At 45.9% G+C, this 16,092-nt stretch overlaps 1 protein-coding gene across 1 annotated transcript in view; it reads right to left on the bottom strand.

Annotated features, from left to right (window-relative positions):
• Positions 1–403: 403 nt before the first annotated feature.
• Positions 404–16,092, bottom strand: part of TSPAN6 (tetraspanin 6) — a 132,569-nt gene continuing 116,880 nt past the window's right edge. Inside the window, exon 8 of the mRNA XM_086918794.1 lies at positions 404–1,688. The gene's annotated coding sequence lies outside the window, so the exon portion shown is untranslated. The remainder of the gene's footprint in view (positions 1,689–16,092) is intronic.

Genomic DNA, 16,092 nt, shown 5'->3' with positions numbered 1-16,092 from the left:
TGCAACATGGTTATTCTTTGACATGGACGAGGATCTACAAGTGCATGGACCAGAACGTGTGATTTAGGGTATGGTGGGTGGAATTTAAGGTGTGAAGTGTCTCTGGGCTTACACTTGTCTCCCAGTAACAAAACATTTCCTTAGCCCTGTGGAAAGCTTATTTTCGGTCTACTCCTTTCCAGGTTCATGGATATGAGGTTTTTTCTCTCTATAAGGAGATTAGCTAGTTAAGAAGTAATGAACGAGTTCGTACTGTTTAGATGTATTTTGGTCGTTGTTTAGTGTAACAGAAAGGTTCAATTGTGTGGATTCTTGTAGAACAATGTCTGCGGAGAATATTATACTTCGATTCAAAGCTTCCAACTGATTTTCCACATGTTGAATGTAGGAATGAAGAACATACTTTGAAGAAAATATTAAAAATTTATTGTACTTCAAAAGACATGACCGACTTTTACTTTAAGAACCAGACAAAATATGAATTACATATTGAAGCAGCACATAATACTGAAACTCACATCAGCCCCTCTGGAGACAGGTCTGGGAAAAACAAACAGCCTTATTTCACATCTTATGAATCTAAAACGCATGACAGTAAGTACATCAAAAATATTTTTATAAACAACATGATAAAAATGAACATTTAAGTACATCACAATGGTCTGAAGGCTGCCACAGAAGTATCTTTTATCCAGGGGGGAGTCTAAATCATTGCTTAGAAATATGATGACGAAACATCGTGGCACACTTCACAAAGGCGGATTTGGGGGATTTCAATATCTCAAATAAGGTGGTCAAAATGGAATGACATTTAGCTTCACATCAATGCATTAGAAGTATATATTTGCCATGCTGCCCTTTAACCCAACACAGTCCAGCAGGAAAGGTTTGTTCCTTGATCAGCACAACAATTAACATATCTCCAATGGCAGAAATACATGCTTACAAAGCCAACTCATTGCAGAATGTTCTGAGGCAATTAAATGACTGAAGGAGTCGATTAGAATGCATTTATTAGGCGTCTGTGCATGTGATGGGGTAACACAGCTCTAATTGAGTACAATTATCTTCCTAGAAGTACTCCTGCGGTAACAGTAATTGATAAAGTACTTGTAACGCAATCAAATTTCGACCATCCTATGGGATTTGAAACCCCATGCAGACGGTTTAAACTTACACAGATATTGGTCTATATTCGAAATCAGAAAAACTAGAATTATTACAAACTAACTCAGGACTCTCCTCTTAAATCAGAAGAGTAGGAAGTCGCACTAGTGTCAAGTTAAAGTCCTCGCCAGATACATGTAGTGTACAAAAAAACTTAACTTCACTGTAGTCCCCTGAGCGCCTTATAAACAATACCATAAATCAATTCATTGAGAAAGATGAATCATCTAAAACTGAGCTTGAAATCAGACCAGTTGTGTGGAAGAATTAAGGCATCATTGACCAGGAGGGACAGATAGGTGAAATATTAGAGAAACAAGTTCCTGAAATGCAACCCAAATTTGAAGCGAACAAAGAAAATACAAGTTAAAGTGTTATGGTTTACAATCCTATCGCTGATGCAGCAAATACATGTCCAGTGCTGCAGTTCTTCAAAAAGGAATTCCATTGCTGCCAGGTCATTTCAAAACAGAATCCACCAGTTCAAATTTAAGTGCAGACTTTCTGAAGGTAACCATTCACTAAAAAATAGGGGACAAAAAACAATTAAAAACACAGCAGTGGCAAGAGAAAATCCCTGGAAGAAAAACAAGTATTAATGAAAAATGTATTAAGTAAACTGAAAGATGTTAAGCTCACATTTATAACTGCCCCTTAAACTCTCAAAATCAGACATAAGTAGATCTCTAGATCTTTTTTATCATTCATGCAAAATTAGCATAAGTTCAAGAAAATTGGTGAGTGCAAAATCTCACACGATCTCTTTCCAGAGGGGCTAGTTGGAGCAGAAAACGGCTTGTGGTATACTGGTTCAGAAGACATTTTCTTCATGAACCAGTGTCGCCGTGTAAACATCTCAAATGACTAACACGAGCGATCTCCTTGCATTCAATTTTGAAGCAACTTCCAGCAAAAAAAAAAAAATAAAAAAAAGGATTTTTCAAAATTTCGCACTCTAATTGTAAGGACAGCAAGGGAAATAACATACAAAAAACTGCTCCAATACTAATCACATTATTGGGTCACAGATATTTTCTTACGCAAACCGCTGCCTAAAATCGGATACACATCTCAAACTTCTTTACAACACATCAAGACAGGTAACACTTTAAAGCAACACGTAGCATGCATTACAAAATGATAGTAACAAACGCACTACAATGCCACTATACAATTCACAGACAATGTTTGACACATACTGTTTGTAATAAAGGGAATCATGTAAGCACACCTCGAGTGTGCAGGATTGAACCTCCCATTGATACATAATATACAATAAACTCCCCTTTCTAGCATTCAGACCCAGTGCCTGATACAGTAGGAGGAGAGAACCCTGAAATGCTGTGTGTTTGGTTAAGTATGTTTGCCTCTAGTGGGTAGTGGAGATCAGGACGCTTTCACCTCACTGGCTGAAGTTCAGGTAATTTTTAATGAGATGATTGTGCTACTCACGTGATATGGTTTTAAGCAGTTTCTAAAGCATTTTCTTTGTACTGCTCTGCAAATATCACAGCAGAACTCTCAGCTCGACAAAGGACAATGAAAGATTCAATGCTGGAGAATCTCAACAATCACATTGGAAAAGGCCTTCAGACTTAAGGAGATGCTTCAGGAGTAAGGCAAAGGCCAATTTGAAGAAATCAAACTGAATAGCTTACTTCTGGAATAACATATCGGTACATCATAGAAATGCCTTGAAACATGATAGAGTGGTAGAAGAAAAATGGAACTTTGAAGCACCAGAAAGATAAGATCGACATTAAATTTCTGAGGATTCTTTATATCTCTCTCTCTTAAATAACATAACTCTTTGAAATCTGTGATTAGCGCCCTCTGCTTAATATTTCCAAGAGCAGTATAGGCTATTCAGGGGCTTTCACAGCTTTCAGTTTAAAAGACTGCCTGACTCAAATGACTCTTTAGCAATCCTTTCTCCTCCACAGAAACAGAGATGGTAGTAAATGTGGACAGCAGCAGCTTGCCACTCTGCCTCCCACAACAGTTTGCTGTACAAGCTGGTAGCTTAGGACAAAGAGCACGTACCATACTTTTTGCTACCCTGCCAACCACGAGGGTGGTGCCCAGATATTGAATTCAGATCATCTTGAAGCCCTTTAGACAAGGAAATATCACATATACTGCTGTACTGAGCATACCACAATGGCGCTGGACAGGGAGGAAGAATACAAAGTAAGAAAAATGTAGCACAAGGGGCAAGAAAGGGACAGCTGGGGAAAGAGTTGACAGGAAAGAAGACGAGAGGAGGAAAAGAGTAGAGAAAGGGAATAAAGACGGGAGTAAAGGGGAAAACATTAAAAGGAGGGGGAGATATAAAGTAAAAGGTATAAGGAAGAAAAAAGAAAGCAAGAGGAGTGATTGGTAGTGAAGGGAACAAAGGATGCAAGAAAAGGAGAAAGGGGAGAGGACAGCGTGAGAGGAGAAGAAACACCCAGTGCAGAATAACACTGGCCCTTCAATTTCCCACGTCTGAAAGTCGAATAAGTTTGGAAATATTCAGTAAAGTGCCCAGCATGGGCCAGACACTCAAAACCTAACACGCTTCTTACAAGAGATGGAAAAGAAGAAAGGGATTGAAATGGAAGGGGACAACATACGTTGAAAAGAACTAACACAAGTAGAGAATAGGACAAGGGAAAAGCAAATAGAGGAGAAAAGGTGAATACGATGATAGAAGTTGACCAAGGTAAAGGTGATGAGCAAAAGAAATGCAGGCCCAGGAATTGGGATGTAGAAAGGAGCGTTGAAATTTGACGGAAAGTAAAAAGTAGTAGTGAGAAGAAGCAGTAAAGAAAAGAGACAACGTAGGGAGGATGTGGTAAAGAAATACAAAGAGTTATGTTATGTTAATTTCGATTTATATAGCGCCAAATCACCGACAGGTCTCTTAGCGCTTGCTTGGGAACCCGTCCTGGCTTTCCCTGCGAGATAACCCCTACTGGGCATCCCCAAGGTGAAGACCAGGCATCCCATCACAGTGGGGCTGTAGTGGAGATTAAGCAAGCTATTGCCCAGAGTTGCAGAGTGTGAACCCATGATTCGAGTAGGCACCGAGGGGAGAATTATCGAGTCCGTGGACATTTTGAGCTCAAGACCCTGCCGCGTCGGGAATTGAACCCTGGTCCCGGGTCTGACCTCTTCATAAGGGTCTGCCTCCTCTAACCAGTGAGCCACACTTCTCCACAAGTGAAGAAAGGGGGGAGATAGGGCAAAAAAATAGAGAAGTTTCAAAGGTACTAATGGGAAAAGTTGAATGAAAAAGTCAAGAGACCGAAGTAAGGGATTAAAAACATACACAGTAAAGACACAGGCTCTAATTTGAACTTTCTCACTTCAGCATATTGTGTAATCAGGAGCAAATCACTTTATATGCCTCAGTTTTCCCATCTTCCAAACAGGGAGCACCTACATGTCATTCAGTTCAAAGTGTGGCAGTGTGAAAGAACATTTGCTCAAAGATAAACTGGAATAGGAGAAGACAAGTGAGGTTCATAAACAAATGTAATTATAAACACAAACCTTTACCTCAGATGGCGTTCTAGCACCGAGGATAAAGTCCATATCTTACGACTCTAATGAAAGGCCAGAGAGTTATCTAGAAAATGCATTACAAGTTGAAAGATTGAATGTCCAAATTTATAAAGCACACTGCTACTCAGTGTCCCGGCGCTTAAGGCAAATTAGACCAGTGACACTAACGTTACAAGTTAAACAGATGGGTTTTTAACGATTTATGAAAGCTTGCCTTATTAGGCATATTTTTAAGTTGAAATGGCAGGATATTCCAAATTAAAGCAACATGGACAGAAAAAGAAGATCCATCTCGGCTCATCCAACAGTACTGATGTATCATAGCATTGAGATATTGTGGCCCCTTTCCATGAAAGGCACGGTAAGCTAACATTAAAGCTTTACATACAATTCTCTTACCAACTGGGAGACAATGGAACGGTCTTAAATACAAGGACGTAGAGGTCTACCTAGAGCTAAATAAGAGACAGGCTGCCATAGTCTGCACAAGCTGCAGCAGCTGGATCAAATATTCTGGCATATCCAAATAAAGTATATTTTAATAGTCCAGTAGCAAAAATAAAAGATCAAAGTTTGAACAACTACTCTCTGTACTTCCTAAGGAAGAAAGTCTGGGAACTTTTTTCAAGGATTTCATAATCAAAACACGCCCTCACCACAGAAGAGACCTGAACCTTGAATAAAAGTGGACCATCAAACAATGCCCCCTCTCCCCCCCCCCCCACACTCTCCAAATTTCTAGCAACCTTAATAGGTGGCAAAGGTGCCAGACATTCCCTTGGCCAGCACCCTCTCCTTCCGGTCAGTGGGCTAAGGCAGAAAACTTTTTGTTTAATCAGGGTTGCATTGCAGATTATTTGATTTCAGCCAGCCCATAGCTGCTCCCAAACAATCTGAAAAAGTCTCCATCCCTGAAGCAGAATCACCGTCATTAGAGAAGTAACTGCGTATAATCTGCTATCTCAATGTCAAAGGATTCCACTATAGAGGCAAGCAGGGACATATATATGTTAAGTAAAGTTGGGTTTGGTACTGAACCCCTCAGTACCCCACAATTAAGTATCTTAACATCAGAAAAATAGGGATTCATTCAAACTTCCTGCTCTTTAAGGTTCAGAAAGGAACAAAAGCACATCCTTCAACCCAGACAGGATTGAGAGGGAAGTAGAAGTTTGAATGTCTCCAAGAACTCAGAGTGGAGCGTTAATTTTATCAAAAATCTTTGAGGTCACCAGAAACGAGAGAGATTGGTCATTTCACAGTGTTACAGGAAATGCTGTCAGATGTTCGAAGACAGCATCTAAAACAAACAAGTAGAGTACAGGCATTCATTCACTACTGCCATAAAGACGTAAAACATTTTGTTTAATATTTCCATTGCCACTTTGTGATTTCAGACAAAAGAAATCTAAAGATGGTAGGAAGCTGGCTCTGTATATACACTATACCAATATAAGGTATAGTGTGCACAGAGTCCAATGGAACCCCAAATGTAGGCAGAGGTAAAAGTAGATAATATCTTACTCTCTATTTGTGGTAGTGTGGGCGAGCAGTAGGGCTTTATCAGAGGGTAGTGTTAAGCCTTTATTTGTTTTGTTCATTTCTGTTTTATTGATTTTTATGAAGCAGTATGAAAGTAAACACTGTTATGTAACACCTGTTCTAACAGTTACTACATCTGGAGTAGTACATATATATTTATATACGCTGCCAATCGCTCCAGCACAAAATCTGGTATTATCTACATATTTAGTCTCATAAACGTCTAGCAAATCTTGACAGCTACTCCTAAAAAATGAAAACATATACATTTCCTCACTTCCAGTCATCGTCAAGTATTATGGAGAGCCACAATTAAATATATTGAATTATAAATGAATAAATGCAGTGCTCTGTAAGAGTCCTTCCAGTTCTGTCACACTAGGCCTATGAACAGATGAATCATGAAAGAACAAGAACAATGACCTGCCCATATTAACTAATCTCTTGATCCTTGCGCTTGCTTACGTAGCGTTTCCTAGCTAGTGTGGTACTCAAAGTTTCACATTCGTGGTGCCCACGTCTGCCAACATAAGTGGTCTATATGTGTCCATGGAATATCGTGGTGCGCCCGTTAGCGTTGTGTATGATTCGTGTCATCTATTCGCCTACAGCTCGGTCAGGCGAATCCTCAGGACCACCATCCTCTATCTGTTGCAGTTCATGTAAGAAGGCGTCCCAACATGCTGCTAGATAGAACACAGAACCCCAGGTTACGGCCGAAATCGTTAAACTAGCAGGCTGCGGGCGGTCTGACTAGAAACGAAGAGAATTTTATCTTGTCGGTCCTCCTACTTGTGAGACGTGACTGATGACGTCTTTTGAAGTTTGTGCAGTATACATTTATACGCACAAGATAACTGTTTGAAGGTATATTTTGAAGGTGGCCGATTATTATAAGCAGTTGACTGTAAGCAACGTTTGCTTGATATTCATCAAGATAGTGTTAAAGTGGGATATTATTGTTTTAATCCTGAGGAAGGTTTTTGGCCTTGAATACTTGTGTGCCATAACCGAAACGCGTCGATGCACTTCTTTGTGGAGAAACATTAAGTGACAGAAATAAGAAGCTCCTGTAACTGTGAAATTCAAATTACCACTTGGAGCACATCTCATTAAGTCATTGAAACTGGTGTTCTTTTTCTCCCTTTTAATTGGAATTATTTTCCTTTTGTATTGTCCCATTTTTTGTGTAATGAATTTATGATGTATCACAATGTTTTTTTAATCTGGTTTTTAAATTTACTTAAATAAAATGTACATTTTCGCTGTATGACTATTTCATGTTTTTCATTAACTGCTCCCTGTTTGTGAATGTGGGTGATTTCTTTGCATGTTTAGTGTAAAACTGTGGTTTACTTTTAAGTTCACCCAAAGGGGAAAACTTTATTGACAGTTCTGTCTCTTGGTACCCTACCCCTTTGGTTTGTTTGGGTCCCTCTCTTTTGTTAGAGAATCCTCAGGACCACCATCCTCTATCTGTTGCAGTTCATGTAAGAAGGCGTCCCAACATGCTGCTATTGGTTCACAACGCAGTCCTAATGTTTCTTCACGTTTGATGGAGATACTTTCTGCCTTGGCCCATGCTAACAACGAGTGACGCCATGCCCGTATATGTGGGGGGTCTGCCGCCTTTCACCGCCTGGTAAGGAGTCTCTTTGCCACTACTATCCCCAAATCCAGGAACCTAGACTCTACTTTGGTGACAGACGTCCTCCTGAATAGTGCAGCAGGTATATGGACCATTCAAAAGGTAGGTCTCGACCTTTGCATGCTTGTAACATTCTAACCACTGTGTTATAGTATACTCCTATTAGGGTAGTGTTAAGCCTTTAATGTACACATTCATGCAAGAAAAGTAAGTCACACACTCAAAGACTGAACTCACCCATTTGTTTGTACAAAAATATTATTTAGTTATTTTATTTCTAGAACCAAGCTTGGCCTGGGACAGCTAACTGAACTGACACTGTGAAGGAATATTGCAGATGAAATACAGTTGGATGCAATTGGTTTGTTTACAGGCAAGTCAACAGTAACAAGCATTTGCAATGCAATAGGTCTCGCATTAGGAAAGTTTGAGCTATTGGTATTGTAAATGACAGTTTTTATTTATGTGTTGGTTTTGAAAATAGCCAAATTAATAGCTTTGTCATTTACAATGCCAATAGTTTTAACTTTCGCAAATGTGACACCTATAGCATTTGTAATGCAATATGTGTTGTATTTACGTGACTTAGATGTATTGATATTACAAATAACAATGACTTAATTTTTTTAAATAATTAATACTTAAATAAAAGTTATTGTAATTTATAATGGCAATAGCTTAAACTTTTGTAAATAACTTTTGTGAAGATTATGTTCAGTGTATTATATTGTGAAGAAAATCCAAGAACAGAAGTGAAATATTAACATCCTTTTGTGACATTTGTAATAAAGCTTGAAACATTTAGAGAACTTATTTGAATTAGTTGTTGTTGAATGGTTGCACAGATTGATCCTGTGGTGGCGACGAGTGATGTGGTGGCGACGAGTGATGCTGTGGCGTTCAGAGATGCTGTGGTAGCGCATAGTGATGTTGTGGTGCCCCTGAGTGATGTTGTGGTGCCCCTGAGTGATGCTGTGGTGGTGCTGAGTGATGCTGTGGTGATGCAAAAGATAGATAGAGTGAGTGCAATAGATAGATGGATAGAGTGAGTGCAATAGATAGATGGATAGAGTGAGTGCGATAGATAGATGGATAGAGTGAGTGCGATAGATAGATGGATAGAGTGAGTGCGATAGATAGATGGATAGAGTGAGTGCGATAGATAGATGGATAGAGTGAGTGCGATAGATAGATGGATAGAGTGAGTGCGATAGATAGATGGATAGAGTGAGTGCGATAGATAGATGGATAGAGGGCGGGCGATAGATAGATGGATAGAGGGCGGGCGATAGATAGATGGATAGAGGGCGGGCGATAGATAGATGGATAGAGGGCGGGCGATAGATAGATGGATAGAGGGCGGGCGATAGATAGATGGATAGAGGGCGGGCGATAGATGAATAGAGGGCGGGCGATAGATGGATAGAGGGCGGGCGATAGATGAATAGAGGGCGGGCGATAGATGGATAGAGGGCGGGCGATAGATGGATAGAGGGCGGGCGATAGATGGATAGAGGGCGGGCGATAGATGGATAGAGGGCGGGCGATAGATGGATAGAGGGCGGGCGATAGATGGATAGAGGGCGGGCGATAGATGGATAGAGGGCGGGCGATAGATGGATAGAGGGCGGGCGATAGATGGATAGAGGGCGGGCGATAGATGGATAGAGGGCGGGCGATAGATGGATAGAGGGCGGGCGATAGATGGATACAGGGCGGGCGATAGATGGATACAGGGCGGGCGATAGATGGATACAGGGCGGGCGATAGATGGATACAGGGCGGGCGATAGATGGATACAGGGCGGGCGATAGATGGATACAGGGCGGGCGATAGATGGATACAGGGCGGGCGATAGATGGATACAGGGCGGGCGATAGATGGATACAGGGCGGGCGATAGATGGATACAGGGCGGGCGATAGATGGATAGAGGGCGGGCGATAGATGGATAGGGGGCGGGCGATAGATGGATAGAGGGCGGGCGATAGATGGATAGAGGGCGGGCGATAGATGGATAGAGGGCGGGCGATAGATGGATAGAGGGCGGGCGATAGATGGATAGAGGGCGGGCGATAGATGGATAGAGGGCGGGCGATAGATGGATAGAGGGCGGGCGATAGATGGATAGAGGGCGGGCGATAGATGGATAGAGGGCGGGCGATAGATAGATAGATAAGAGTGATGGCGATAGATGGAGTGCGATAGACAGACAGATAGAGTGAGGGCGATAGATAGACAGATAGATAGAGGAGGGTGATAGATAGATGGATAGATAGTGCGGGTGATGGATAGAGTGAGGGCGCTAGATGGATAAGAGTGAGGGCGATAGAGTGCGATAGATAGAAAGAGTGAGGGCGATAGAAAGACAGATAGAGTGAGGGTGATAGATAGATAGTGAGGGCACTAGATAGATAAGAGTGAGGGCCATAGATAGAGTGAGGGCGATATAGTGAGGGCGATAGATAGAGTGCGATAGATAGATAGAGTGAGGGCGATCTATAGATAGATAAAGTGAGGCCGATAGATAGAGTGAGTCCGATAGATGGATAAATAGAGTTTAAAAACAAAACATGAAGAGATCAAATAATTTCTTTTTTATTTTTACAGGTAAATACAAAAAAACTAAAGGCAACAACATTAAGTGGGAAAAAGCAGGAAGTGGGTTAAGGGAGGGGGTGGCAAATGGTGAGCACTTTTGCGGCCGCTTTGGTGTTCTCATTGGCCACGCGGCTCACTGAGAACATCAAAGCAGCCGAGAAAGTGCTCCCAAAGGCTGCAGGCTGACAAATTATGCGCGCGCCCGGCGCACATGCACTGTACCTCATCCGCCTGCAGCCTTTGGGAGCACTTTTGAAAGTCCCTTACTATACTCTCGGAGAGCAACGTATGCACGTTGGCTCAGCGAGACCTAAACAGGGACAAAATCATAGAGAAAGGAAACTAAACACACAGATGTGACACCTGAAATTGCAGTGGGCAGAACAGCAGACTCCTAAAAAGACTCACGGGACAAGTACTTTGTTTTTAATTTGTATACAAAATAATGAACAGTCTTTGAAATACATTTCCAAACTATGGAGATGCATTAGGCATGGAAAAAGGTACCTATGCAAACCATCCACAGATGCCCAGGTAGTCATTAGTCATTACTCTGAAGTCAATGCAAGGACCGAAAGTCTACTTATCGAATTAATTGATGTAGGTGTAGAATGTTGCTCTAGCTTCAAATGACATCTGGGTTTTGATTTAATTTTTGGCAGAAAATATGCTGCCAGAAGTTAAAAAACCTTTATAGCTGTAGCCCATTCAGCAGAATTCATCAATGAGAACAGGTCAGATGCCAAGCATGCACATATGATTTATATGTTATTTCAATTTATGTTATGGTGTATTTGCTGTACGCATTACCAATTAGAGTGCATTATTAGTTGAAGAAAGGTGGGCATTGTCTGCTGAGGATCCAGATAGCCACTAAATTCCACTCCTGCTTTGTGCCCTCTTTTTCCACCTACTGAGCCGTTTCTAGCCGCCATGTGCTCATTGAAGCATCAGGCCACGAATTGTAAATATGGGAAGCAGCGTTGTGACTGCCTAGAATCGACATAATCAACTAGCGCAGCATGAGCTGAGGGGACTGCCCACCCACATAAATCCACCCACCCTTTTGAGTGGTATATACGCGCTCACCCATATGCAGCTGGTGTCTGCCGCAGTACTTCCAATCAGCCCTACCCAGTGACCTAGGTAATGCCAATGCTGGGGGTTATACTGGCAGAAATTATTCAGGGTAGTACCATAGTGGGACCAGAGCAACTGTAAGACATAAAGTGGCTCCAATGATGCCTTAGGGGGTGGAGAGGTGAGCTTCGGGAGAGAACATTGCATTTGCAACATCTCCAAGCTCTCCCCGTGGCCTGGGTATACATCTACCATGTTCGGGAACCAGAGAGTGAAGCACACGCTGGCTGGTGTTTGAAGTGATAGGCGGATCAGTGCTCTGGGCTCTCCAAACAGCACTATGAATAATCAGTCCGCAAATGATGAATTCTTGATATGCTTTCTTGCCTGGGTGTGACAAGGCTCATAAGAAAAATAAGTTCTTCTGTGTGTGCATATCAGCTCATATGTGGCACCAAATGAAGATGACATGGAAGAGAGATTAGTCTGATTCAACCACCAAGATCAGCACTTTGGAAGGCAATGAACGTGAGCTCAAACAGATAGTGGTATAAACACTTTTAAAAACTGTTCAGGGGGCGTGGCCAAGATGGCGGCGTAGGCAGACGTGTCTCCTAGAGCTCCGCCGTCGGCCCTTGAAAGCGCGGCCCCCCGGGTTGCGGGGTCCCTCTTCAGCGTGCCCCACTCGCTTGTTGGTCGCCCTGTCTTGGAGAGACCCTGTTGGAGGAAGTCCGACCCCCGGAGGCGCCTGGAGCCGGGAGTTATAGACCGGCGCGTGGCGTGCCTGAAGAGCCGCGGCCAGCGTGAGAGGAGGAGCAGGCGAGCAGCGTCGGAGCGGTCGCACTGGAGGCCGAGGATTGGGCCTATCCCGGGCCGTTGCGGTAAGCCCGGCCCGCACTCTCACAGGTACGAGGCGCCGGGGGCTCTGCAGCCCAGGCGCTTCTGCGGGCCCGCCGGTGGCACAGGACAGAAGCCCTGAGCGGGAGCTCGTGCCATACCCCAGGCGCGTGGAGGGGAGGAGCGCGCTGGGCCTGGGCCTGCTACAGATTGCGGTGCGGAGCACCGGCGCTTGCACGGAGGCCCTGCTGGGTCGAGGGGCCCCCTCTGTAGCCTCCGGACTGTCACCTGTCATCGGGGGCCCCTATAGGGTAGCGCGGCTGCACTGTGCGGGGGCACACATCCTTCCTCGACCGGGTGGAGGGGGCGAGACACGCGGCGCCTGGGGCACACTGTGGACTGCAAAGTGGTGGGCTTTGAGCCTTCGGGTGGACTCTACCGGGCCGGGGGGCCCCCGCTCAGTCAACTACTTGTGCGCAGGCACGGGTACTCGAGGCGCTTCAGGCGCACTGGACAGACACGGCCTGAGGAGCTGGCAGCGTGGGACATCGCCGTGAGACGCCTCCTTCGTGCCTAGCAACGTACCGTGCTCCGGTTTGAAAGGTGGGGCCCGGCGACTGCGAGAGGGGTCAGGAGGAAAGCACTGTTTGGGAGATATAAGGGGCCCCCAGCGTGGGCAGGCGTTCCTGGCCGGTCCCGAGCTGCGTGGCAGTATCCACTGGAGTGGCCTCCCGGCGTAGGAACATTCCAGGGCGCCATTTTGTGGAGCAGGGAAGAAGGCCCTTGGCACGTGGGCCGGCAGATAACACCTCTACACTTGGCGGCTTAATTTGAGGCCCGCCTTCGCCAGTCGAACGGTCGCCATGGCGCAAAGTTCAAAAGTCCGCAAAGACCGGACAGTGAAGGACCTATTCACGAAGACTCAATCGCCCTCTACGGCGAAAGAAGTTCCGGCCTCCAACATGAAGCGGGGAGAGGAGGGGGCAGAACCTATCACGAAGGCCTTCCTCGAGTCACTCTTCACGACTCTCCGAGAGGACATACATACTCTTAAGAAGGAATTCGCAGAGGAGATACGTGCGGTACGTCGAGATCTGGACGGTGTGGGGGAGCGGGTGGCGGACGTTGAGACGAAACAGGATGCCCGGGACGTTGAGACGGAGGCACTCCAACAGGAAATCATTCGCCTCCACGACCAGCAGGTAGACTTACAAACACACTTGGAAGATCTCGAAAATCGCTCCAGAAGACACAACGTGCGCATTAGAGGTGTGGCTCACTCAGAAGCGGACAAAGACCTCTTTAAATTTACCAGGGAGCTCTTCAACCATATCTTGGAGCGGCCGGAGGATGCCGCCCTTACGATCGATAGGGCGCATAGGGTCGGACCGCAGCGTACTGGATCATCTTATATCCGCGGACATCCTAGTCTGCGTGCAAGACTTTCGCACTAAGGAAGACATACTCCAAAAAGCGAGACAGAAGCAACCCATCTCATTTCGAGGACACTCTCCGACGCTGTACCAGGACCTTTCGGCGCTTACCCTCCAGAAGCGCCGCTGCTTCAAGCCTGTGACTTCCTATCTCCAGCAACAGGCTATACCGTACAGCTGGGGGCATCCTTTCCGGATCATCTTTAAGCAGGACAATAAGCATCACCAACTCCGCTCCCTTAGGGAGGCTTGCCAACTGCTAGGTATCGATGCCCCGCCAGAAGTCAGAATGGGGGGGGGGGGGGGGGGGGGGGGGGAGGGGGGAGGGGGGTGAGGGGTCAGACCCTTTTTCCCCGAGACGCAGTTTGACCGGTCATCTGTGGAGATGAAGGACAATTGTGGATTTTCCCTTTTATGGTTATTGGTTTTGGGGTTTTGGCGGGGGGAGGGACGGGGGGGGGATGTGGGGTGGTGGGCAGGTACATGTCAGAGTTTGCACCTTTCTTCTGTCTTGTTCTGTGGGAGGGGTTGGGTGGGGTTCCAGGTCCTAAGGGGTTCGCCACAACACATTGACACCAGACCTCATTGCCAGGCGCAGATCAGGCCCAGCCCAGAATTCAAAGCGGGAGGGGTTTATCGTAGGGATGTGGACGTAGTCCCCGGGCTAGACATTTGGAACACGGAGCAGGAGGGAGGGAGTCAGACCTATGGCCCACACTGAGGTGCGCATCCTTTCCCTGAATGTACGGGGGCTTAATAACCCCATCAAGAGGCGGGCAGTGTTATCCTGTCTGGAACAAGCACAGGCCGACATCTGCCTCATACAGGAGACGCACCTGCTGCCGAAAGACTGCTCCAGGATGAAAGCACGCAGCTTTCCACTGGCCCAACTAAGAAAGCAGGGGTGGCGATCCTAGTGGCTCAGAAGTTCCGTGGAGCAGTCTTGGGTAAAAGTGCAGAAATAAAGGGGAGGCTGCTGTCATACCGTTTCTCATTGGGAGGGAGGGACTTTACAGTATGCTCGGTCTATGCCCCCAACGAGGGTCAGGAGAGATTCCTCCAGAATGCGCTCAGCATAGTGGCCACGTCCGAAGAAAGGCATATCTTGTTAGGGGGGGGACCTTGAATCGGTGCTAGATCCCACACTAGATAGGTCGGCGCAGCGTTCCACCCAGGCTGGGGCTCTGTCGGAGGGGGGCCACAGGAGACTGGGAGAACTAGGTTTGGTAGACCTCTGGCGAAGCTTTCACCCTACCTCCAGATCCTACTCTTATTTTTCCAATGCACACCGCACGTATGCCAGACTGGACTATTTTCTGGGGTCCACTTCCCTTCAGGCCTTCACGTCCGCTACGGACATAGGGGTTGCTACCCTTTCTGATAACGCCCCCATTTCGGTGACCTTTCTTTTCCCTCCGGCGCAGCGCCCCTCTAGATGCTGGCGACTCAGGGACACACTGCTGCAGCGCAAGGGAACACCAGAGACTGTTACGCGCGCAATCGAGGAGTACTTACTGCACAACACTACTTCGGACACCTCCCCGACGACTCACTGGGCGGCCTTGAAGGCTGTGCTTAGGGGGGAATTTATTACGTTGTCCTCGGCGACAACAAGGCAAGAGCAGAGAAGAGGGAGGAGTTGACGCAGAGGGTCAGGGAATTGGAGGGGATGCACCAGCGGACCTGCTCGCCTAGGATATGGAGACAACTGACTCTGGCGCGGAAACAGTTAGGCGCCTTAGACCAAGATAGGGCGGAATTTGCGGCTTTGAGAACGCGTCACATGTACTACACTGGGGGGGGACAGGTGCGGACGTCTACTGGGGCGCGCGCTTCGAGAAAAGAGGCAACATAACTTAGTAAAGGGCGTTCAGACATCCATGGGACATCTCGCTACTGGAGACCGGGAGATCGCAGCTGCATTCGGCAAGTTCTACGCGTCCCTCTATTCGGGAGAGACTCTGGACCATGTCACAAGCGTCTCGTTCCTGGATTCCATTCAGCTACCGGTCCTCACATCGGATCAGGCGGCGGCTCTGGACAGTGCGATCAGACCCGAGGAAGTAATCTCGGCCATCTCCAGGCTTAAGCTGGGTAAGGCCCCAGGGCCAGACGGCTTCACAGCCATTTTCTACAAGACCTTTTGCACTCAGGTAGCACCGCTCTTGACCACCCTTTTTAATTCCTTTTCGGAACCGGGTATGATCACGGAAGATCTGCTGGACGCCACCATATC

This window comes from Lissotriton vulgaris, chromosome 4_1 (assembly GCF_964263255.1).
Source record: "Lissotriton vulgaris chromosome 4_1, aLisVul1.2, whole genome shotgun sequence".
Taxonomy (NCBI): domain Eukaryota; kingdom Metazoa; phylum Chordata; class Amphibia; order Caudata; family Salamandridae; genus Lissotriton; species Lissotriton vulgaris.
Note: the sequence above shows the minus strand (reverse complement) of the source record. Positions and strands in the feature narration are given on the sequence as shown.